This window comes from Euprymna scolopes, chromosome 20 (genome assembly GCF_053919585.1).
Source record: "Euprymna scolopes isolate OS-2025 chromosome 20, ASM5391958v1, whole genome shotgun sequence".
Lineage (NCBI taxonomy): Eukaryota > Metazoa > Mollusca > Cephalopoda > Sepiida > Sepiolidae > Euprymna > Euprymna scolopes.
In genome coordinates, this window is record NC_136501.1 from 289719 (window position 1) to 316281 (window position 26563).

The window sequence follows — 26563 nt, forward strand, 5'->3', positions numbered from 1 at the left end:
ATAGCGGTTTGTTATTACCTTTCTTTTGATAAACACCAACCGAAAATAAAATTACAAAATACATATAGCTTAACACATTAAATACTATGGTTAATTTCAAAACATTGTTGAACAGGGTACAAAAATTTCTTAAATTGTTGCAATGTTGCATCACTGTGCTTGTTTTATAAGTATCTTAATAGAGCATTGTTTGTACAATTGCAGAATGAGTTACTTATTTTTACTTTTTACCTTTACATTAAAATATAAAAAATAACAAAACCGTTTTTGTAAAATGAGTTTACAAAAACACCAAAAACATTATGCAGTTTATAAACAGGATAAGAAAAAGAATATACCTGCTGCAATTATTTTAATCATATTAGAGTTTCTAATTCTTCACTGGTCATTTTCTTTCATTATACAAATTGAACTTCGTATGAAATGAAAAAAAATTGCATAATCATTTTCATTTCTTTTGTCTAATAATAACAGAAACCCATGTAATATTTTGTAAATTAAATTTATTAAAATAATCGTTATTATAATTGTATTCTACCATGACTATATGTTATAAAAATATAAGAACATGTCTAAGTATAATAACAAAATGTTTACTAAAACACATTTTTTATAACTATATAAAACTGTAGCAGTCACATATTTTGATGTACTATTTTCTGTTTATGTAAGTAGATAGGTTTAAAAAGACTTTGTCTCATCTGTATATACTTTAGTGAGTATGAAAAAGAAAAAGACTCCAGCCAATTTCTTATGAGTTCAATTAAGTTTGCCTGTCCCAAAATTTAGGAAAATGCAGATCTATATTTTCTTTAAACACGTTTTTTCAGTTAAAACCAGACTAGAAAAAATCGTGGGTTACTTTTAGTAGCCTTGTAACTCTTGTTTCACTTATTTTGTCATTTGGTTCTCAGATTTATGCAATGTTTTTGACAAAGAGAGGAAAATTACTGTTTTCTCTGTCAGAACTTATCAATCTGACAAATATCTTTGGTAGAATTTTTTAATTTTTAGCTCCTTAAATCAAGTGTTTCGATACTTTGTCTTGCCTGAAATGATTTCCAGAATTTTTTTTATTTTTTATGTCTGAAATTTGGAAAACTACAAAGAAATACTTTTTTTAAACACGTTTTTACTATACAGATCTTAGATTGATAATTGATCAATATAGCTTGAATTATTATTTGAGGGGTATCTTCCTTGGTCTTAAATTAGATGTCAAAAATCCTTTCTCAAAAAGGCATTTATATGATTAAATCAAATGTCTAAATTTTACAATATTCTGATGTTTCTAGTGATTGTTAACATGGAAAATTTAATATACAAATATTCAGATCAACAATCTTTTTATTTTAAGTGAGATCAAAAGATCCTTTCCTGATTACATTATAAATATCTATTTTTTAGATCTCAAATATTATATTTTTTTATATGACTTTGATTCTTGAGTAAATAAATGTATACATGTAAAATATGTTATAGAAACCACAGTGATGGATAGTGATTGTAGTGTTAGGAATCAAAAGAGTAAGCTGATGAAAAAGCTTCCATTATTAATCAGCAGCTGAAGACTGAGAGAAGAATTTCTCGTATATGTAGACAATGTGATGATGTATGTAAGCAGTTTTATTTCTAAGCAGATGTATTTCAATGTGTTGAAATAGAAGGAAAGATATAAGATATTCAGTTATGGAATCTCATGAACTTTCAAAATCTAAGTTTTGTGTGGATTTTCAAATTTCACTGTGTAAATGCCGTTCGTAAATGTTACAAATATATGACTTCTGAAAGCTTTATATCTATTTTTTTTTAACTTTATACATGAGGTTTTTCTGTCTGTCTTCTCAAATCATGATGTTTATTTTTTTACTCGAATAGGTTTCAGAGACCACAGTGATGATCCATGGTGTAGTTTTAATAGTGAATAAAATAAACTCATGGAAATGTTGCAATCATTACCTAAAAGAGAATTACAATGCAGACCATAGGAAAGCACATTAGTATTTTCCTTTTATGTCCTAGTGTGTAGCAATGCCAAAAGAAGCTTTTTCTTCTAATAGACAAACATATTTCATTGATTTTTTTCTTGTGTACTTTCAAAATTTTTTCTTTTTCATGTGTGTTTTCATGTGCGTTTTTAAATTATTACTCTGTGTAAACGCAGCTGCACAAACATTACAAGTATATGGTTTCTCACCTGTATGGGTTCGCATGTGGCTTTCCAGGTGCTGCTTCTGTGCGAATGCAGTCTCGCAAATGCTGCACACAAATTGCTTCTCTCCACTGTGAATGCGCATATGGTTCCTCAGACTTGAATCCACGGAAAATGAAGATCCACAAATGTGACATGAATACGGCTTTTCTCCGCTGTGAATCCGCATATGTTTTATCAAACATGACTTCACAGCAAACGTTGAGTCGCAAACCTGGCATGAAAATGGACGTTCGCCTGTGTGCTTGCGCATGTGTGTTTTCAAGTTGCCTTTCAATGTGAACGAAGACCCACAAACTGTGCATGGATATGCCTTGACACCAGTGTGGGTGCGAAGGTGCATTTTCAGATTGCCGCTCAGCGAAAATGAGGACCCACAAATTTCACAAGAATATGGTTTCTCTCCTGTGTGTACGCGGACATGATTTTTCAAATTGGATGGCAACGAAAATGTTGCGTCACAAATGTGACACAAATACGGTCTCTCACCAGTGTGTGTTCGCATGTGCGTCTTGAGTGTAGAATTCTGCGAGAATGATGTGCCACATACATCACATGGGTAGGATCGCTCTTCGGATTGTGTTTGCAGTTCAGTTTTCACAAAAGTATCCATAATCTTCTCCAGGATATTTGCAAGTGCTTTTTAAAAATAATCCTTTTAAAACATTTCCACATACAAATTTGCATGCATTTTCTTATATAAGATTCATATTTGGTTATAAATCTACTCTTTCCTGCAGATGTCTGCACATTCTCTCTAAAATGTGTCCAACTTTTAGAATGGTTAATATCTGAAAATAGAACAAAAGTATATATAAACACAAATACTATCAATATTTACATAAAAGTTATGGTACATTACATTTAGATTTATGTTCAACATTAAATTGCATTGTAGACTGATATCCTTTTATATTATGTAGTAACATAATCATGTTGACACACCGATTCTCACAAGATCACCAAAGTTCAGAAAAGATGAGTTTGATAGGCAACCATTTGGGTATACTAGGTGCTGCATGTGCTCTCTACTTATCACACCATTGTTTCAAATTGTTCTGAACATCCATTTGCAACTGGAATTAAACACTGCTGAGTCAGGAGAGATGTTGTTGAAGATTGCGCAACTCTTGCCAAAAAAATTTCATGTGCAGACATTCTTCAATGGGTATCCATAGTCTGTTTACAGTAAACAGCAGAAGTTGCCAAAAAAGCTAATGCAAACACATTCAGGTGAGAAATTCAAATGCTACAAACATTAACACAAAGAGATAAGACTTACTATAAGTTTAATTATATGAATGAAATATTTTTATTTTTTTAAGAGTATATTAAAAAATTTCCTGCAACAAATGTTTCAAATAAGTTCTTTTTAAAAGATGAAAACATGGGCACAACTGTTTACTTTCATGGAAAGTATTATATTTTCATTGAAACAACTATGATCAAAAACAATTATTTTCAAAAATGTATCACAAAAGTGATTTTAGGGTAAGGGTTATTGTTTGCTGACAGCTGACTGCTAATCATGTCAGCTTTCTCCAGTTGCCTGCCATAAATGCCAGAAGATACCAATACAAAATTAGTCAGGTTCTTGATCAGTACAGAAATCTTACTAGAGAGTACACATTTAAAGGATCATATGTTTTTTAAAAAAAAGAACAGTGTATGCACTATTTCCTTTCATGAAAAATTCAAACTCTTACACCAAAATTATATTTTATAGCTTAGAGATTGTTTAAAACTTACAACAAAATTATATTTTGTTTAAATATAAGCATTAACATTTTCTTTGCTATAGAACATGAATAATATAATAAGTTTAAAATAGATATAATGCTATGGAATTTTGGATATAATGATTGATAATTTATATTCGATTTGTTCAGACTACTGTTCTCACCTTTCATGTTATTCTAGCAATGTTTCAGCTGATGTAACTTTTGATCTTCTGGTGCACCTTGTTGAACTTCACAATCTTCATGTTAAACTTGGGAATGTGTAAAGAATTTTGAACAAAATGAAAATAAGAGGTATTTTAAACATGGGGTAACAGGTATATTGCTAAACAATAATCGGTTCCAAGTGATAGTCTTCTGGAGGTTGAAGGTTCTATGTTGACGCCTGCTGTATCATTATTCAATTAGATTTTTTAGAATTTTGTAAACATGGTCGTTTTGGACAGATATACAAATGGCATCATAGCCTTATCACTTGAAAGGAATGAGAATCCAGTATAGTATATATCAGGTCACAGAGGTGATGTTTGAAGAGGAGCAAAGAAGGTATTTCATTAATAATGAAAGACCATCTGGGTTAGGGAAAATAACAATGTGTCCCTATGCAATGTTAGATAGTAAAGTATTTGGGTGATGTCTCTTTGATTTGTCCTCCATTACAACTGTCATCAATTTATGATCAGTGACATTTATGTGGAAGAAACTCATGAGAAATACATATTTCAAGTGCCCATATATCCATTTGTCATCCATGCAAAGTCCTGAAATACAAAGCAACTTCCTTATGGAATAGCAATCAGAGTTTGTGTTTGAACATGTGCAATACTCTTAAAAAAGTAGAAAGCCTATGTCTTTTTGCTCAAACCTAACAGGTTTACATGTTATAATTCTTTTTGAAGTATGAAAATATGTTAAAAAGGATTTACTGTTTGACATTTCCCCCAAAAAAAGCTTTAAGAATATTGCCCACAGTACTTGATTGATTTAGCGAAACTAAGATGTGACACCATTTTTGGATATTGCTGATCACATTCAGCATATATTTATGAGAATGATAGGTTGACAGAATTTGAATTATTTCTATTTTTGCTCAGTGTAAGAGGTTAGTAAATTTATGATTAAATGCATCCTTTATACCAGACATTATCAACTAGGGTACACATGGACCCCAAGAGTGGAGATAAGTTTTAGGGAGACCTATAAAAACGCTTTCTATATATTTTGCTTTTATTTTATTACTGGATTCATTTATTACAATTTTCAAGATTTTTATTTGGACTTTGTTATGGGATTTGTTTTTTTATTTTTTCACAATATGCAAAGTGAACAAATTTCTGATTGAATGCATTCATAATACCAAGGATTACTAACCAGGATATACATAGATCCTAAGGGTGCAAAGTAGTTTTAAGAAGGCCTATAAAAAGTTTCAATTTATTTTGTTTTTATTTTGTTATTAGATATATGTGTTTATGAAAATGACGACGTGATCTGAAGGCAATCAATGTGAATAATAGCTGGAAAGAATTGCAATTTTGTTTAGTGTTTCACAGTGTAAGAGTCTAACAAATTTATGATTAAATGCATCTGTTATGTCAGGATCCAGAGAACTTTTAAGGAGGCCCATGAAAACATTTTGTTTTTATTTTGTTTGTTTTGTTAGGTTTTATGGCATGTCAACCCTTTAGGTTATTTTATGGTGAGTGTCTATGGGTTCGGGAGCCTTTGTCCCCTGCTCTAGCTGTTGCATAAAGGGTTCTTTTAAAATTTTTTGATAAAGGCCAATTTTTTTAAGATATGAAAGTATGATGTGAGGATTGTTTTTATTGAATAAATCCATATTTTTTTCTTTGTAGAAATTATTCCTTGTTGTTAAAAAATTAGTCTATTTAATTAGTTTGTGTTTTTTTGTGAGTTGTGTTTGACAATGTATACAGATGGGTTGGCTTTCTTTTTTAGGAGATATGAGTGGGTTAAATGTGTATGGCCTATTTTTATTCTTGTTAGTTTGACTTCTTTTCCATTTAGTTTTGTATTTTGTGTTTTTTTCAATTTGGGGCATTATTTCGTGAAGTTTGTTGTTAGAATATTCCTTCCAGTAAGTTTGTCATTTCTCTGTGCATGCATTGATATGTCTTTTAAGATGTGTATGGAATTTTAAAATTTGCATCAATTGGGAGATTTAAGGTGGTTTTTGCTACTGAATCAACTAATTCATTACCTTTGATACCAGAATGGCTCAGTATCCAGCAGAAAATGATTTCTTTTTGACTGTTTAATTCTGTTCACTTGTGGAGTAATTTTGTGTAGGGGGTTGTTCATCTTTTTATTTTTTGATAGCTTTTAAAGTAGATTGTGAGCCTGAAAAGATTATGAATTTGGATTCTTTGTTATTAGAGGCTAGACTGAGAGCTAGGATTAGAGCATGTATTTCGGCACTGAAAATTGATGTTTCTTTTGGGAGGTTTGTTTGTTTTTGGTTGATTTATTCAGTATTGCTGCACTGGCTGTTGCATTATTTTGTTTAGACCCATCTGTATAAGTGTGTGGTTTGGATATTTTTCTTTGATTTTATTGAGATCATCATGATAAGTAATTGGGTGGGTATATTTCTTTTCATGTTTATTTAAACTTAGATCGATGTTGAGGGTTACGATTTTCCAAGGAGGGGTTTTGAGTAGGACAGTTTCATGGATTTTGGTCACGGGTGGATTTTCTTTGGAGATCGGTTTTATTCTGAGTCCAAAAGTTTTGATTGTATTTTCTTTTTGGTTGAAAAGGTATTTACAATTTGGGTTTTAAGTGCTATTGTGTGCTGGGTATGTGGGGTTGTTTTGTGTAGTACTTTAGATCAAGGTTTTAGTTTCTAAGCATTGGAGGGGCTTCATAAGCTTCTGCATATAGGCTTTCTACAGAGGAGGTTTTAATGACTCCTAGTGCGTCTTAGTCCAGAGTGGAATATTGTGTTGAGGGTTTTTAAATATGACTTTCTGGTAGATTAATATATAAAGCTGCCATAGTCTATTTTAGATCTGATTAGTGCTCTATATAGTTTGAGTAATGTGTTCTTGTTGGCTCCCCAATCTGTATGGGTGATGACTCATAGGAGTTGCAGTGTTTGGTTTTAATGTAATTGATGTGTGGAATGAAGTGTAATTTTTTTGTCAAAAATGATTCCTAGGTGCTTGTGTTTGTTTACGAATGGAATTTTTTCACCTTCAATCTGTAAGGTTGGGTCAGGGTGGTTACAGAAATGAATACTTTTTGTTTTAGTTTGGAAAATGTACAACTATTTCTTATTTCCCACTTATTAATTTTATTTATGTTATGTTGTAATTTTCTTCCGATGGTGTGAATGTATTTTGATCAGTAGCTGATTGAACATTCACCTATGTATAAGGAGCTTTATAATGTTGTTGATTTTGATGTTGAAGAGAGTTGTTGACAATATGCTGCCTTGAGGCATTCCTTCTTGATTCTGTGAGTCTGATAGTCTATGTTAACTTGGAAAGATCTGTTAGGAAGTTTTTTATGAATTCAGGTACTCTAAGTCCAATGTTGTGATCTTTTATGATGCCGTGTTTCCAAGAAGTTTTGTATGCTTTCTCAAGATTGAAAAATAAACAGATGTTACATGTTCCTTATTAATGAAAGCTTCTCTGGTGTAATTTTTGAGGTTAGTGATGTGCTCTATACATTCTTAATATTTTTGGTATCCACATTGAGTTTTTGAAATTATTTTGTTAATCTAAATACCATATAAGACGGTAGTTGATTATTCTTTCAAATGTTTTGCATCAGCAGCTTGTGAAAGCTATTGATCTGTAGTTTTCTAGGTTTAATGTATCTTTTCTCAATTTAGGTATTGATATTTCTGTTGCTTGTTTCCATGAACTTGGGAAATCTTTATTTTCCCACATCTTATAAATTTTGAGAAGGAGGTTTAATGGTTTGGACAGAATTTATTTAAGGAAGCTGTAGTGCACTTCATCTGGTCCTACAGTTGAGTTGTGGGATTTACTGTTGATACTATATGACGCATTTTTAAAAAGAGCATTAAGACATGTTAAAAAAGAAAGAGACCCCATTCGATTAATAATGAAACTGAACTTTATTCAATATAAAATATAAATGTTATCTATGTAAACTGACATAATTTTAAAGTAATATACAATCTAATACTGATAAAACTGAATTATGAATTTAGGGAACAAACAATTAAAGAAACATAAAACACAAACAATTCTTTGCCTTCGGGACAATATCACAGTGTAGTAGTATCTGTTCTGATGCTATAATTCACCTTTTCTGTCCTCAGACGATCGAGGAGAAATCCTTCATGACTGAGACAATTTTCATTTTTGTTCTTATCCAGAGTGCTCCTTATTGGGAGCTGGATTTTCTCCAAGATTATATGTTGAAATATTTAAATAACTTAGTTTTAATACAGACATTACATTTAAAGTTTTGGTTTTCTGTTCTTCTATGTTCATTTTTTCCAAGCTTTTCATCAGAATGTATAGCGTATTTTCATCAGTTACATGGTTAGGAATCCTATACTCCACTATAGTCTTCATTTTCATATCAGTGCACAATACATGAATATGAAAATGAAGTTCACATAACTAAAGAAATAATCTAAAAGATAATCATATCATAATGTGAACATTGGTTAAAAACTAAGAAAAAATCTACAATATTAAATCAGGGTAGTGGTGAATTTGGGAGGGGGATATTATTTCACTCATTATGAGTTGTCTCACAGGCCATCATAAGTGTTCTCTCACTGGCAGTAACCTGTGGTATTTGCTGGAAATTGCATCACAAGTCTCGCAAGATTTCCAATGTTCTCCACCTCTTCACCACTTGTACAGATGATTGCACGTTATCACAACAGCCGTTTGCCATTGATTTCTCATTGGCATTGCCCATTGGTGTTTCCTGAGTTTGGGTGACAAAATGCCTCCTCAAGGTACCAGATTTGAACTGTACACTTCCAGTGGAGATCTAGTTAGTACTCTCCCGCCTTGGACTTTCCATCCTCCCCTGACCCTTCACAACTAGTTGGTGTGGTTCCAGTTGATGTCATCTACAGTGTTTTGGGCACTTCACAGGGAATGTGGATCCTGCATAAACGGGTTTTAATTTAATGGCTGCTCTAGGAGGTTTTATTTCACTTTCTTCGCATATATCTCATACACTTTTTTGTAATCGAGCGTGTATTTTATTTTTTTGAATTTCTTTAATTAAATTTGATTCATACTTTTATTTCGTGCTTGTTTATATTTTATTTAATTTATTTTTATTATATTATATTTTCCACACTAATATTTTTTTCTTTTGTTACATTATTTTTTCATACATATTCAAATAATCCTTTTGGCCTTTTTTTGCCTCAAATAGTACCTTCAAAAAAGTTTTTTGTGATTAAATAAACCAATGAAAACCTTTTGTGCATGTGCATTAGGGAGCAACCATTAAATTAAAACTTGTTTCCGCAGGATCCACGATCTCCGTGAAGTAGCTTTTTTATTATTATTATTGTTGTTGTCATAATAATAATAATAATAATAAGTGTTTGTACAGTGTACGCACTGTGCTATATTTTAGATAAGATTTTCAAGTTAAATTTTATGGTATCTTTTTTTTCATTAAATTGTTAAGTGAAAGTGCAGAATAGTTAGAACCTCCCCTCTTAAGAATGGCTTTCTAAATAACGTTAAAATACCAAACCATATTAATTTATAAGATATACACAAGAAAATATGTTAACTAAAATTTAATGTACTCTTTATTCATATCAAAACTTTAATTAAAACTGATTAGTTAATAAATTTTTAAGATGAATTTTTGTTTGTATGTCTCAGAAGAGAAAAAAGAATTTCCTATTTCATTTCCCATTTCAGTTATGTAAATTATTTACAGATAAAATGTTATAAAACAAACAAACAAAAACTTTTAAGTTTTAAATTTATTTCAAATAAATAAATTACGCTCAGTGTTAAAATATTGAATTCATCGATCATTTTAAAAAAACAAAAACAAAAATAAAACAAAAAACTGTATTGAAAAATGCTTCTAACTTTAAAATATTTGGAAGTACATTTTATTTATTATTAAAAGAATGGACTGAAAAATATTTTCATAACAATTTTTGCAGTTTAAAAAATAAATAAAATGAAATATTCAACTTCCTTCGATAGATATAAAAATTAAAAAACAATCCACTTACTGTTATATTTTGTTAGATTAAAATTATCCCAATGTGCAATTATTATAATTCCAATTATATAATTATCCAAATGGAGAATTTTTTTTTCTCTTTAGGAGAATAAAAAACATGCACTATCTAAGGCAACGAAAAATATTTTTTTATGGCCATCTGGTTGAACACCAGAAACTTTCTTTACCTACATGTTGATCTGATAATGACATCATGCTGTCATGTTCACTGGCCTACTCTTTCGGTAGCCGTGATGCTACTCCCATAGATTAAATAAAGGGTTGTTTTAAATTCTATGCAAATTCCTGAGTAATTCCAAGTTTAACAAAATACACCTGACGATACTTTGAAGTTATATGTGCAAATAACACTCAAGATGAAAACAGTAGTCCAAAGAATCCAAACATAAAAACGTTTGTCAAATTAAAAATGAAAATTATATCTGGTTATATTGAAGTGTTCAGCTTTTAAAGTGGTTGTGATTTAAACATTATCTTTACTAAATGAGTTATTTTATACAAATTTTGTTTAATCAACATTATTATGACCAAGTAATACCCTATAGAAGTGTAACCTAATTCTTATTAAAGTATTATTTGCTTATTAAATAGTAAAAACTTACAAGTCATATTTACATTTATAAGTAAAAAAATCAATAAAATATTTATAGTCGCTATATTCAACAATAAATACTATGGTTATATGTAAATGAATTATAAAAGATTAAAAATACTTTCCATCCATAAAAGATGTTTTAATATTGGTGACATTAAATACTTCTTTTACAAGGAGCATTCAATAAGTAATGTCTTTGACTCACTTCCAGCTGTCTGATCTTGTTAACATTTTTTAGATGAAATAATTTACATCTTTATGGGATATATAGCTAAGAACTAATTTTGGTTTCTGATTTACAGGTGCTTTAAGTGAATTAGGTGTGAAATAGAACCTGTTGAGTGTTATGCAGTGAACCAATTTCTGTATTTAAAAGGACACACACCATAAATTTGATGAAACTAAAGAAACATATGGTAATGATGCTCCATCATATGACCTTGTATAATTTTGGCATCATGAATTCAAACACTGCCAGAAATCTGTGGTAATAGCTCCCAAATCTGGTCACTATTGATGAGATATATCTGTTAAGTCTGCCATTTTGGAAGATTAACATGTGAGTATTCAGCCAATACTTCAAGAAATCAAGATGTGCATCTGCATAATGAATTCCCAGGGTACTGATACCTTTCCAGGAATAAGTGTTTGAGGATGAATTTAGACATGTGTCAAGAAAATGAATCCAAGTTTTACAAAACTGATTATACTGAGATCAGAATGGAGTAGTGATGACAGATTTCCTGACAAAGGGTACTACAATTACAGAACCTATTATGCTTCATTCTGAGAAAATTAACAGGCAGAGTAAGATCAACAAAGGTATCCTTCTCATGCAAGACAATGCTAGGTCCACCAGGTACATGTTGCCAAATCAGAAACATGAGCTTCTAACTATGAAATGCCTCATCCTGATATTCTCATGATTTTCCACCATTTGACTTTTGGCTCTCTCAAGCTGTGAAGTTGTTTTTGAAAGCAAAACATTTCCTAAATGATACAGCCTTTATTCTGTCAATCACATCATAATTGGAGGACAATCCTCAGGTCTTCTACAAAAAATGTCTCCAGAGCTGCATTAAATGATGGGAGAAATATGTATTCTTAGATGGTTCCTATGTAGAGAAAAACTAATAACTGTGTCAAGTTTTGTTGCTCTACAGCTGAGAAGTAGGTTAGAAGCATTAATTATTGAATGCTCTCTCATAAATGTGTATGCAATGTTACACAGGAAAAAACATCAACCACAAATAACAAAAACAAATATTAATTCACGAAAATGCATATTTCATATATATATATATATATATATATATATATATATATATATATGAAATATATATATATATATATATGAAATATATATATATATATATATATATATGAAATATATATATATATATATATATATATATATATATATATATATATATATATATATGAAATATATATATATATATATATATATAAAGAGCAAACAGTTAATAAAACATGTTAAAAACACTTTGAAAAAGAGTTAAAAACATATTTAATCTGAAAAGGAAACACTTGATAAGTGGATAGTCCTTAATCCGTGGAGTTTTGAAGAAATACTTTCCTTCTCATCAAAGGGTAGGAATTAGCAAAATGCGGGATCGGATTTTGCATACAAAAGTATTTGATGAAACTGCAAGTAAGTCAAAGATCTTAATTGATAACAAAAAGTTAAGCAGAGGGAATATGGTGAAGAAAAAGGTGATTACACGTGAATGGATAGTCTAGTGAAAAGTAAATAATCCAATGACAGTAAAATCCAAAAATATAACTCCAAGAAAGTTAATTGAGTTTCCATTCGCACAAGTAATTACCATTTTATCTGTTTAGTTACACATGTTTCCGCTACCGAATCGTATCAACGATCCAGTAACTTCGTCAGACTTGGGCAGAAGTGGTTATTATGATTTGAAAAGACAATATTAGAAGAAGACGATTAAAAAAAAATGGAGGGGGGGTCTCCATCGAGATCGACAAACTAGTCAAAAACATTAACACCTCTAAGTCATTGTATGTCAAAGCCGATAAAACACAAAACTTTTGCAAGATCCATAAGCAAAAGTATCAAAAACTACTTAATGAAAACATTATCAACAACTGTAGAAAATCAGATACAGATCTAATTAAGGACATTGATATAGACAGCAAAAACATTACTGACACAGTAAAAATTAGCAACAGAGTCGGAAAACTTTCAAAAAAAGAAGCATACATTTTGATTAAGGATCATAAACCCAATTTTGAAACAAAGCCCCAAACTTGACTTATAAACCCCACAAAGCCTGAAATAGGAAGAATAAGTAAAAAAAAATACTAGAAAGAATAAATCTACAAATTAAAACCAAATACGAATTAAACCAATGGGTTAACACCAATGACACCATTAAAGGGTTTAATAATATCCAAAATAAAAAAGGCTGCTTTATAGTTCAATATTGCTAGTTATTATCCTTCCGTATCAAAGGAACTATTTAATGAAGTTTTAGATTTCGCCTCTCTACTTTCCACCTTACAACCCTCTGAAATAAACATTATTAAAAATTTAGGAAAACCGTATTAATTAGCCAAGACACCCAATGGACTAAGAAGAACAAATCCGGATCATTTGACATTTCAATGGGCTCTTTAGACTCAGCAGAGGCAACTGATCTAGTTGACCTATTTATTCTATACAATCTCACAAAAAATCTAAACAATAAAAATATAGGACTATATAGAGACGATGGCCATATCATAATTGAAAATCAAATGGCCCTAAATGTGAGAAAATAAAAAAAAAACATTAGCTAAGGAAATGAATAGAATAGGCCTAAAAGTAGATATTAAGTCTAACGTAAAAACTGTCAACTTTCTTGATATAACTCTCAGCCTCTTGAATAACGCATATGAACCATACGCCAAAGATAATACCTATCCACTATATATACACCCACTATCAAACCATCCAAAACATATCATTAAACATATCCCCAATTCAGTGGAAAAAAGACTCAGCACCAATTCTTCTAAACCTGTAATATTCAATAAACATAAACTATTCTATGAAAATGCCCTTAGGAAAAGTGGATACCGAAATCCCACCATTAATTACACTAAACCGAACTCCTCAAATACTTTTAAAAAGAAAAATAGACCTAGAAAAGTCATCTGGTTTACCCCCCCTTCAATATAATGGTTAAAAACAAACTAGGTAAAAAAAATTTTCAACTTATAAACACCCACTTCCCACCTAACCACACACTACACAAAATCTTTAATAAAAACACAATTAAACTTAACTACAACTGTACTGATAACCTGGAAAAAATAATCAAAAAAACATAATAGGAAAATACTTAACATGGATAAAAATACAAACAATACTAATTGTAATTGCACCAACAAATTAGAATGCCCACTTAATCAACAATGTCTACAAAAAGAAGTAGTGTATAAAGCTACAATTGCCTCCACAGAAACCCAAATGACAAAAAATACTATATTGGCCTAGTCGCCACTTCTTTTAAAGAAAGATTTAGAGTACATAAATGCTCTTTTACAAACTCCAATCATCCCAACAAAACCTCACTAACTTCCCATTATCTACATCTAATCCAAAATAACCATACACCAACAATTACTCGGGAAATCCTCAAAAAATCTAGCATATGTAAATCTTTAAATTCTCCATGTCTCCTTTGCCTAAACGAAAAATCTTTTATCTCTAATTTTAAAGATAGAGATAAATTACTTAATAGGAAACATGAAACCACCATAAACTGTCGTCATTACAAATCCCACCTCTTTAGCAATTTTGCACCTTTCTGAAACACTCCACAGACAAGGTTTTTACCATCTACCACATAAAACTAATTACTGGAACATCTACACAATTAAACCCCCTTACCCCACTTTCTCTGTACCAGACCATACTCTACGCTTTTATCCTACTACCCCTAAATCAAACAAAACACAGACTTCCGAATATTATCAATTTAAACCCCACTTAACTTTTTACCATGCAACTACCTAGTAATTTACGTCCATTGCCATTCTGAGTTTAATTTATACACCTATTCCCAATATAATTTCCCCAACTTGTTGGAAAATATTACATCTATATACATATGTATATACCTTATACAGATATCTCTATATTAGTACGGGCACGGAATAGTCTATAATGAACTTTATTTTATAATATAGTTAAAATACATCAACCTAGGGCCATAAGTGAAATATTCAACCAACATAAAATTACCCTCGCCTTAAACTCTATAATTATATATTCCTGGGTACTATCCTACCCAACTATTAACCATATAAGCATCTAGAATCCACACTCCCTCCCTAATGCTAGGAATACAGCCTAAAATACTCCTAAATACCCATAAGTTAATTATATTACCAATTCACCTACTTATTTATGTATTCACACAGATATACCCAGAACACCATCATTATTAATACATCGTACTCATTTTTCTCTTACTAACTTCAGGTTATTTACTTGGTCCCCAAGTCTATATGTATGCATGTGTTCGCACGTCTATATGCTCCTGTATGTTCTGTATGTATTTGTATGTGTGGGTATATGTATGTGTATATATTTATTTATATGTATGCTTGTATTTATTTATTTGTATATGTATAAGTATATGTATGCACGGATCATGTATATGTGTATATATGTGTCCATATATGGGTGTGTATATGTGTATATATGCACTTGTATGCATGTGTTTGTATTTATGTATGTGTACATGTATTTATGTATATGTCTATGCAGATATATGTATGTGTGCTTATTTATACTTGTGTACACATGTATATATGTGAAATATTTGGTACCAAAATCACCTAATTAATTATACTCACATATATCTCACCTCTATCTTAACCTCCCCTTTTTATATATAGATCTGTATGTACATATATATTTATATATGTATGTGTATATGCTTGTGTTACATGTGTGCATATATATTTGTGTGTGGATGTATGTGTGTTTATATGAAATTTAGTTTGCTTCTGTGTACAATGTATGTACCTGTGTTACATTTGGCATTATACCTGCCTAGTTAATTATAATTATATTTATTTGTATCTATTTATTTGTATTCCACCTCTATTTCTATTTATTGACCACAGATTTTTATTATCCTATTAGTATCGCTCTCTGTTACTATTATAATCTTTATTATTATACTTAATAATTTTTTTTTATACTACTACTACTATTACCTATACACATAAACTGAATTTCTTTACATATTTTATAACTATCAAACCCATGCCCGGTAATATTTAACTTAATTTTCTCTTATAGACAATTACAGCAAATGCATTTAAATAGGTAATTCACTTAAATTGGACATAACTTTTGCTTACCTTAAGAAGATGCATCTTAGTTACCCCGCCACAACTATCCAAATAAATCCTTAATGCATGTCAAACCTTCTGACATCAAGACAATCGTAATAATTACCTATCTGTTTCATAGGTATCTCCCTTTCTCTTATTAAACTGTTAACTACTCTTCTTTCTCTCTTCATTTACCCCCTCCCCTCTCTCCATCTATCTCTCTCTGTCTCTTTCTTTACATATACTGAAATCAGTGTCATGTCTGGTTAAAGTTTTCTTTAATTCAACCTCACCCCTTTTTTTTCTTTTTTCTCTTCTTTAGTTGTTAAATCTTAAAAATTAAATGTTGTCAGATTTAAATAGAGATTTCCCCCCTTTTCTTTTAATCGTCTTCTTCTAATATCGTCTTTTCAAATCATAATAACCACTTCTGTCCAAGTCTGATGAAGTTACTAGATCGTTGATACGATTCGGTAGTGGAAACATGTGTAACTAAACAGATAAAATGGTAAAAAAGTAAAAATATGTATTTGCTCTGCAATAGTATTGAGCACCTTCTTCAAGTTTTCACTATTTACCAGTTTTGATATATATATATATATATATATATATGTGTGCATACATGCTTCTGCTATGACTTAATTCAAATATTGATCAATTTATTAAAAGAAACATTTGATGAACAAATAATTGCAACAAAATGTATCTGCCTACTAACTACCTCTTTTGTATGATTTAACCACATTAAATTATTTTCTTTGAGAATATGTAGAGTCCTAGATGTACACTGATAAACCAAACAATAGACAACTTGGAAGTTAACATTCAATATGTTATTCTTGAAATAAAGCCTAATTTAATACGTAGAGTTTGTGAAAATTGAATCTCTAGATAATGTCATGGATGCACAAGCTACAGGGGCTATATGCCCCAAATTGTATTTAAATTATAAATGCCAAAAATTAATCTTTGGAAACATCCACATAATTGTATGAAAAATTATTTTTCTGTGATTTATTTTAATTTAAAGTTCCCTACCTGTAATAAACATAGGGAATGCTTCAAACTGCTTTTAGGCCATCTTGCATAAATTGAGCATGTTTTCCAGTGGTAGAAGAGATTCAAGGAAGGCAGGGAGTCCGTGAAGGATATTGAGATGTGTGGGAGGAGTAACAAAGTCAGAACACCAGAGTTGATTGGCCAAATAAAGAATTTCATGGATAAAGACTGTTGTAGGTCTATAAAAACAATAAGTGCACAATTTGATGTCAGTATGGGGACTGTACACACAATTATTCATAAGGAACTGAAGATGTGGAAAATTTGCATGAAGTTTATTCCAGAGGTGTTCAGAGAAGATCAAAAAAAGATGTTGTCATGACCAAAATGAGTCTCAAGGCAGTTCCTCACCTTCCCTATCGTCCAGAACTTGCTCCGTGACTTTTTGTTATTCCCTAAGTACAAGGAAATCCTTAGAGGCTGTCATTATCAGACACTTGAGGAGATGAAAGGTGCTGTGACGAGGGTCATTAACACACTCACATAAGAGAACTGCTATGGGGCCTTCCAAAAGTTGTTGAAATGGTACAAGTGCATTGCAGCTGAAGGAGATTACTTCAAAGAGGACTAGAGTTTCATGTGTGCACAATCAATAAAAATGTCCGTATCAAAAAAGTTTGGAAACTTATTGAAGGCACCTTGTAACATAATTAATGTATTTATTAACATATGAATTACTGTAAAAAGAAAAAAAAATCAATAAATATCCAAAAATCTCTTTTGTTAATTATTCCTGACGATGAACATATATGGATGTGAAAAACACTGAAGTCAAAAATGACTATGGCATTTACATCAGCCAGTTTTTGCCAGAAACAATAAAACTAATAATAACATTAGAAAGAATCAAATCTAAAATATGAAGATAGGAATTGTCTATATTATTTAATGAAACATGACTAATGAAAAGAATGATGCATGTGTGTGTGGTGTATATTATATATATAAAGATGAGGAATAAAAGTTACATATAACTATTATGTCATCAGATAAATAAGGAAGAGGAGGAAATGAAAGAAAAACCTTTTTTAGGCCATAACATTTCAAAGCTAAATGTTTCTCATCAGAAGAGGAGAATTATACAAATATAAGAATATAAAAACAAAAACTGACTTAAGAACATATAGATTAGAAATGAAAAATATTTAAAAATTTATATACAGAAATAAATAAACATATGTCGATATGAAAACGGTTCTATGTAAGATTTCGGCATCATCTTTCATTTAATAATCGTGCAGAACTTTTACTATCTTGATAGGTTTGCTTTGTTAATTATATCTTACTAGGTTCATCTATAATATAAATCTACCCCTGTCTGTATGTATGTATGTTTATATCTGCCTAAAACTTTCGACAAAAACGACGGATTTTCACAAGATCGATATCGTTTTGAAACTCAACCCTTCAGATGAAAAATATCCAAATATTGACCAAAAACATTCATTCCTTTACCCTCAACTGGCCACTTTTCTACAGGGAGGCGAGTGGCTTTTTTCGCCAATATTTTCGAAAGTCACCCCCTCTTTTTGATTGTCTAGCCTTAATTTAAATCTACGTCACTTTTGGTTTGGTGATGGGCACAACAGCAAATATGTCACTTTTTTTTTTTTTCATATTCTTTTCCTCCTTTGCAGTATGGGTTCGAGTCTGCCCGTGTACTAACACTTTTTTTTGGGGGGGGGGGGGCTCAGCACACACCTCCAAACACCCGCGCAATGCCAGGCACCTAGGCTAGTTTATATATAAATATGGGTCTAGATAAGGTAGCAAAGTCACCTCCATAAGAAAGGGTTCCTAAATAAAATTATTATTCCAGAAACTCATTCTTAACATGAAAAGGGCGGTAAAGGTGCATTTTAGGTGCATAAAATACTCGACGTAAAAGCTATTTTTAGAGTTTTTATAGTATTTTTAATAATAATAATAATAATAGCAGACCTAAACAAGAATCACTCCCCTATATATTAGTGTCCAATCAATAATAATCCACCAAAAAAAATTGCAAAAAATCGAAAGCTGTTCTTAACATCGGGAGGTTGTGGGTGTTTATTCCGAAAGTCATTCTGGGGGGGGGGGTCGCGTTCAGGTCCGCCATAATAATAATGAAGCTTTTATGGTTTTATTGAAATCTTTGGGTCTAATAATGTTTTACCAAAAAACGAAAAAAAAAAAAAAAAAAGAAAGAATAGCTTTTTATGGTTTTATTTTTAACTTTAATAATTAAAATAAATGCCCGCAAATGTTTGACGTGATTTATTACTGTTTTACATTTGGGTCTAACAATAGAGTATAATAATAGTTCTAAATATGAAACTTTTATGGATTTCTTCAAGCTTTCGGGTCTAATGTGTTTACTCCCCGCCACCAAAAAAAAAAAAAAAAAATTATTTTATGCAAGTTTAATAATTTACGCACATGAAATGCACTTTTACCAACTGGGCTTTGCTAACTATGCTATAACTTTACTGAACCTAAATCTCAAACCGAAAATTGTTTACATTGAATGTTGCTTCTTTAAAGCAAATATCACACGCTATTCTCAAACGGTTTAGTTAGAGAACAAAGAGTGATTATATTCTTAATTCGTAAGAAATTCTTTAAACATGATAAAATGAAACAAATTCAAATTTCATTATACTTACGTTTATCCAATATTCTTTTATGTGGATTGATTTAAAGAAATAAAATTAAGACGAGTATACAATTTAAAATATAAAGGATGAGTGCTGATTCGTTTGCAAGTATTGTTTCAATAAAAAGATGTCGACCGGAAAAACAGCTTCGCAGAAAACTTTTTCTAAAAATTATTGAAATAGCAGAACAATAGAGTCGATGGATTTCAGTTTTAAAAGTCAAATTATTTTTAGGTAAAACTTGCGGAGAATGCTCTGTTTTACGGTTGTTGTAAAAATGGAACAGAAATTTAAATAATTTCGTTCCGTTTTAATCATTTTTTTTTTTTTTTTTTTTTGCTATTGTGTCCCCCAAAAACGGAAGTAAGCGAAAGAATAACATTCAACAATCGTACTTAAAACAAAAGATTTTTCATAAAAATAAACTTTTATTGCCGAAAACGAAAAAAGTCAATTTGGTATACCTTTTTGGTATTTTTTTTTTTAATTTTATTTTATTATTTTTTTTACGTGTTTACTTCACTGTTCACTTGGAAATGTCGACTTTTACCGTGGCCTTCGTTATAAGACGGTCTTGCTTTTACACGTTTTCGGGTATGCTTAGAATGAACAAACACCCCAACCTCCACATGTTAAGAATGGCTTTCGGAATACACCCCCACCCTTATCAGCATACCTGAAAACCTATGAAAGTTGACGTGTCAAATGTGAACGATGAGTTGAACGTAATGTAAAAATGTACCAAATTTAAAACGAAACGAAATTTAAATTTCTGTTCTATTTTTACAACAATCGTAAAGCAAAGCATTCTCCGCAAGTTTTACCTTATTTTAATTGTATTTATTTTAATATTTCATTATTTTATCATTTTAATGGAAGTTTAAGTAAATTGCTAAGCACGTTGGTATTAATATAATGCTAGGATCAACAAAATAAATAAATTAATAAACGCCTTCTTGAATTATTCAACAGTCAACACATGAAAGTCTAAGAATTATTTGAATGTTGTCCAGAAGTTACCCTATATTAAACAACAAAAGCGAAAAACTTGTATGGTTGTGAAGAAACGAAAATTCACGTAAAAAAAAAAAAATTATTATTATTTTTTTTTTTTTTTTATAAAACAATAAAATTTTATGAGGAAGAGAAGAGCGGCTGTTTTGTCCGTCATATAAAAAGCAATCTAAAAGCAAAACAAAAACCCGATAACTCAATAATTCAAACTGCAGCAGCATTAGGGACTGCCAAAATTCACCACAGAATTACCCCACCCCCACCCTATATGTAACACGATGTAACCTTATTATAAATTAATATTATCAGTATAACTTTTGTACCATTTAAAAGAAGGGCAAAATAAACCAGTAATAATTTTTACAAAATTTTTTCATCGAACGAAAATAATGAAATTGCGAGACGAAAATCGTGTTTACATGATTGGCGTTTTAAAATAACCTTCCCATATATAGTAAACATTCCGAACGTGAAAACATACCCGTGTTTAATAAATCTAGCAAAAATCAACTAGTGGTCACAGATTTTCGTGAAATTTTCAATACTTATCAATTTTAGAATGAAATTACATATAAAAATGCAGTTTCCGTAAAAAATATATGAAGGGAAATATTTTTTTAGTGCGTGTCCCCACTCCTATTTATTTTTTCGAAATTCGAACAAAATATATTTAAATCTATCGAAATTTTTATTTATTATGAAACATAAGAGTTCAAATAAGTAAAAAATATTTATTTTTTAAAAGTTTAAGTACACATATTAAACAAAAAGTTACCTTGCAGTTGCAATTAGGAAAATGATATAAATTTAATATTATTGTTTTTTTTTTTTTCTAAATATATACTATAATCAGTTGAATTGTCAAGAAAAAGAAACTTCGTAAACATTAATTAATTTTTAAAAGATTAAAACGATAAAATTCCATTATTTCAAAATGTTCCGTTACGACATAGATTTTTAATTAATTGTGTTTAAATTTTTTTGTAATATTAAGTTTTTTACATAAACATGGCTCTTGTCAGCTATTTCGCCAGATTAAAACCGATTTGAAAATATTATTGCACAAATATTAAGCATTTTGTATCCCCCCCCCACCTAATATTTTGTTCGTCTCCTTTTACCGAACAAAATATGGAAACCCGTAGGTAACCAAAAGAACATTCAGCAAAGCCGTATTTCATATTTAATATAAAAATGTTTATAATATTATTAATCATTAAACCGTGTAAATCTTGAAACCTAACAAAATTATAACAAAGATTAATTATTAATTGCAGTTTGAAGAATATAAACAAAGATTTTTAAAAATTAGGTACGGGCAAAATGAATGCCACTGCTCAAAATGTATAAACATTTTGACCCCTCCCTTTACTTAAAAATTCACCAAAAATCAGGAAATTAACCAATTTTAATGAAATTTTCAGTATTTATCAACTAATGATCACGGAATATAATGAACTAATTATTTTTATTTAAAATCTTAGTGAAGTGTATTATTTTGTTTAAACAAAAAATACCTTTACTAAAGCTATGGTTTTCAATAGTAAATAAAATACGCAAGAATTTATTTTTGCTTTTTTTTTATATATAAATAAAGCATCGTAATTTGTAACAATAAAATAAAAATAAACTAATTTTTACAGGAACATTACGAAAAAAGCCCCTGAAGTCTGTATTAATGAATTCGATATAACTCAAAGAAAAATTTATTTCTCGAACTACGAATATTATCATTGAATGAGGCATTGTTTATTTAATATTTTCACAAAAAAAAAAAAAATTATAATTGCAAAAATTATTTCTACTTTTTTTTTACGCTTACATTTTTAAAGTAATCTTTACATGTAAGATTCTAATATTTCCAGTGCACGCAAGAACGTATAATTATCAACGTAAAATAATGTTCATATAATGTTGGAAAATGAAGTAAAAAAAAAATAATAATAAATCGAAAAACAGGTACATAGAAAAATTATTTCATTAAAAAATGGCAAAAATCATACGAACGTTCCATGTCGGTAGTGCGCCGTGCGGATGTACAGAGTTGAAAAGAAAACCAGTCTGTTTTGCCCACCCTCCTCCTCTTTTCAACTATCCGCCTGTTTGTGTTTATCAACTTTAAATTTCACGTAAATATTATGATAAATTTTAACGTAAGTCTGTATTTTTTCAGTGTGTAATTTTTTCAATGATTATAAATTGTTTTCTTAACCAATTGTAATTCTGTATTAATATTAAAAAATAATGGTGCTAAGTTTTTTTTTTTTTTTCAAAGAATAAATTGTCAGTAGTATAATTAATGAATTTAATTAACTTTTATGCATTTTTAAATGAAGGAAGGAGGGTCTGCGACTCAAAAAAAAAAAAAGAAAAAGTCGCCCTGTATGTCGAAATAATGTTAAATAAAGGCATAAATTATATCTAATTTGTCCTAGATTTAGCCACTCTGATGAGTCGTAGACGACGAAACACGTGTCAGTGGATAATTATATTTTAAAAATAATATATATGCCGCTCCCCATTAAGGGGGTACCAGATTGGTCAATGGGAAAATTATTCCCAACAAGCATTTAGGTAAAAATGCACTTTCGTATAAATACTTGAATTCATTCAAGAAAGTATCGCTAACAAAAACAAATAAAAACATCTACATAAAAACGCGATACATTTAGTAGTCAGGTGAGGCAGCCGCGTGGTAGAGGTTCAAGCTTCTTATCATGGGGTCCCGATTTCGAGTCTCGCTAGATTCAGCCACTCTGATGAGTTGTAGAAGACGAAACACGTGTCAGTGGATGATTATATTATATATATATATATTATATATATATATGGCATTACCCTGCACTGATGATTCGCGAAAGGATGAAATATTAGTGTATGTAGGTATTTAATAATTATTATAGTAAATAATATATATATATATATATATATATATATATATATATATATATATATATATATATATATATATAGAATAAATGACAAAAATTTATATTCACAAAATACATGATGTTGACAATTTTATATTTTATTCCTTTAAATCAATTGATCCTTACAGTTCTTGACAGTATCTGTTTCGTAGAGCAAAATCAATCAATAATTATATCAATTAGTGAATATTATGCCCTTAACTCATCAGAAAAAATAGCAACAATCAATCCACCAAAAGGAATTAAAACGTGATACGACATGGCGAGAATCCGAAAATTTGGAAGAGAAGCTGCAGTCACCTTTATATTTTACCATTACGCCATCTTGGATTTTCTTCCAAATTTTCGGATTCTCACCATGTCGTATCACATTTTATTTCCTTTTGGTGGATTGATTGTTGCTATTTCTTCTGATGAGTTAAGGGCATAAAAGTCACTAATTGATATAATTATCAAGTGATTGATTTTGCGCTATGAAACAGACACTGTCAAGAACTGTACGGATCAATTGATGTAAAGAAATAAAATATAAAATTGTCAACATCATATATTTTGGAATATAAATTTTTGTCATTTATTCTATATATTGGTCTGTATTCACATTGAGCTTCTTACATAAGGATTTATATATAATAAGAAAAATATATTTCTGCAGAAATATATATATATATATATATATATATATATATATATATATATACTAGCAAAAGTACCCATCGTTGACTGGGTTCAAAAACAGCCTACAGAAAATGGACTCTGATTTATGAAAGTATGATAGGTTATAATAGGTTATGAAAATGAAGGGTTGTAAAGAGATAGCTTCGAATTTGGTGCTATCAAAACCAATGCAAAATATGATGAAAGTAAAAATAAAATAGATAAACCCTATAATTTATTATACCATATCTGTTCACACTGAAACACTTGTCACAATATTCTGTGGATCTATATTAAAAAACCTTGTTAAACTTTGTGACACATTTCCATTCTATGGAGGTCAGGCACGAACGAACACCCCATAATTTTATTATACCATATTTCTTCAAACTGAAACATAATTATCAAAGTATATTTACGTAGATAGATATGAAAAGTCTTTATTAAAGTTTGTGCCTATTTCCATTCTATGGAGGCCAGGCGCGAACGCAGACCCCACAATTTTATTATATCATCCCTATTTAAGTTAAAACATACTTATCAAAGTACTCTTATGTACATCTATATCAAAAACACTTGTAAACGTTTTTTTTTAATTTTTAATTTTTTTATTTCCATACTTTGTGAACCAGGCGCGAACGCAGACCCCACAATTTTAATGAACCACTGTTCTGCCAGATCAAACATACCCATTCCTGTCTCGATACATCTTCTATCATTATATGTAATCAGTTTTTTAAAATAGTCAACCATATAGGAGCCTTCGTGACCAGACACACACTCATACACAGACATTCAGCTTTATATTATATTATATTATATATATATATATATATATATATATATATATATATATATATATATATATATATATATATATATATATATATGGAATTAAGTTCTCATGATAAAAAAAAAATTCATTTAATTTGATTAAGTAGTTTTTTTTTGCTTTGTTTTTTTTACAGAGAAAAATCAAATTTTAATGAGATCGATCGTATCCCGCTGTCTTGCTTATTTCGCAGACGAGAAGTGGGGTGTCTTTAAACGAAAAAGAGATTAACAAATGACAAAATGAAAAAAAAAAAAAAAAAAGGACAGAAAATCTGTAAAATAAGTGAAAAAAAAGTAAATATTTATTTATATAGTTTTTTTTTTTTGTCTGTTTTAAAATAATCTCGTCTTATTTTAACAGACTTGGTGTTATCTCCTTTGGCGACCCCCCCCTTCTCGTTTGCGAAATAGGCAAGATGACAGAATACGATCGATCCCATTAAAATTTAATTTTCCTCTGTAAAAAAAAAGAACTACTTGATCAAATTAGTGAATGGCAACTTAATTCTATAATGGGTACGTACAATATAATTTGTTTTTCAATATTTTCATTTTTTTTTTAATGTCTTTATTAAACTAAACAAGTATCAGTAGTTTTATTGTTTTTGTTTGCTATTCAAGAAAATCCAATTTTACGCTCGTTTCGATAAGGGTGAAAAAACTAAAATCAACGAATAATCGGTAGACAAGGACACACAACTCTAATGCACGTGGGAAATCAAAATTACCTCCCCTCAGAGAAAGGTGGCCTCATCTGTCACTTATCGGTAAAAAAAAACGGCAAATTTGTTTTTCGTAAAAAACAAACAAAAGAAGAAGTCTATCATAAGTCAAGGTCATTAGTTACCCGACTAGGGTATTAAGGGTAATATCCCTTCAAAGCGTATTGTGGTTATATGAGAAAATTAAGCTGTGTACGCATTATAAATGTTTCATTTCTGTATCTTACGTTATACATTAGTACATTAAGGGTCATTTTGAGTTAAAAGTTTATTTACAGCACCCATCTGAACTAGTGAAAATCATGATTAAAATGTGTCTCGTGTAAATAACTAACGATGAATATGTAATATGGCCTGTTGAACACCTTAATTCCTTCACTGAGTAAGCAACTGGAATAGTCTCTGTTGCTCGGAGACTTCTTCTGTTAACCTCTTTTGATTAAGTTATGTCTTGGAAGAGGCCCACCTGTGCTTCTACACACAAAGCATCTGCAACAAAAGAGAGAATTAGAGACACTTTAACAATCTGGCCTCTCTCTCTCTCTG

At 30.1% G+C, this 26563-nt stretch overlaps 1 long non-coding RNA gene across 1 annotated transcript; it reads right to left on the reverse strand.

Moving 5' to 3' along the window:
* Window positions 1-486: 486 nt before the first annotated feature.
* LOC145241277 (uncharacterized) lies at window positions 487-20918 on the reverse strand. The gene is made up of 2 exons (XR_013862529.1): window positions 19870-20918; window positions 487-3003 (listed from the first exon to the last, which is right to left on the reverse strand). It is a non-coding gene; the product is annotated as an uncharacterized LOC145241277 (long non-coding RNA).
* Window positions 20919-26563: the final 5645 nt, after the last annotated feature.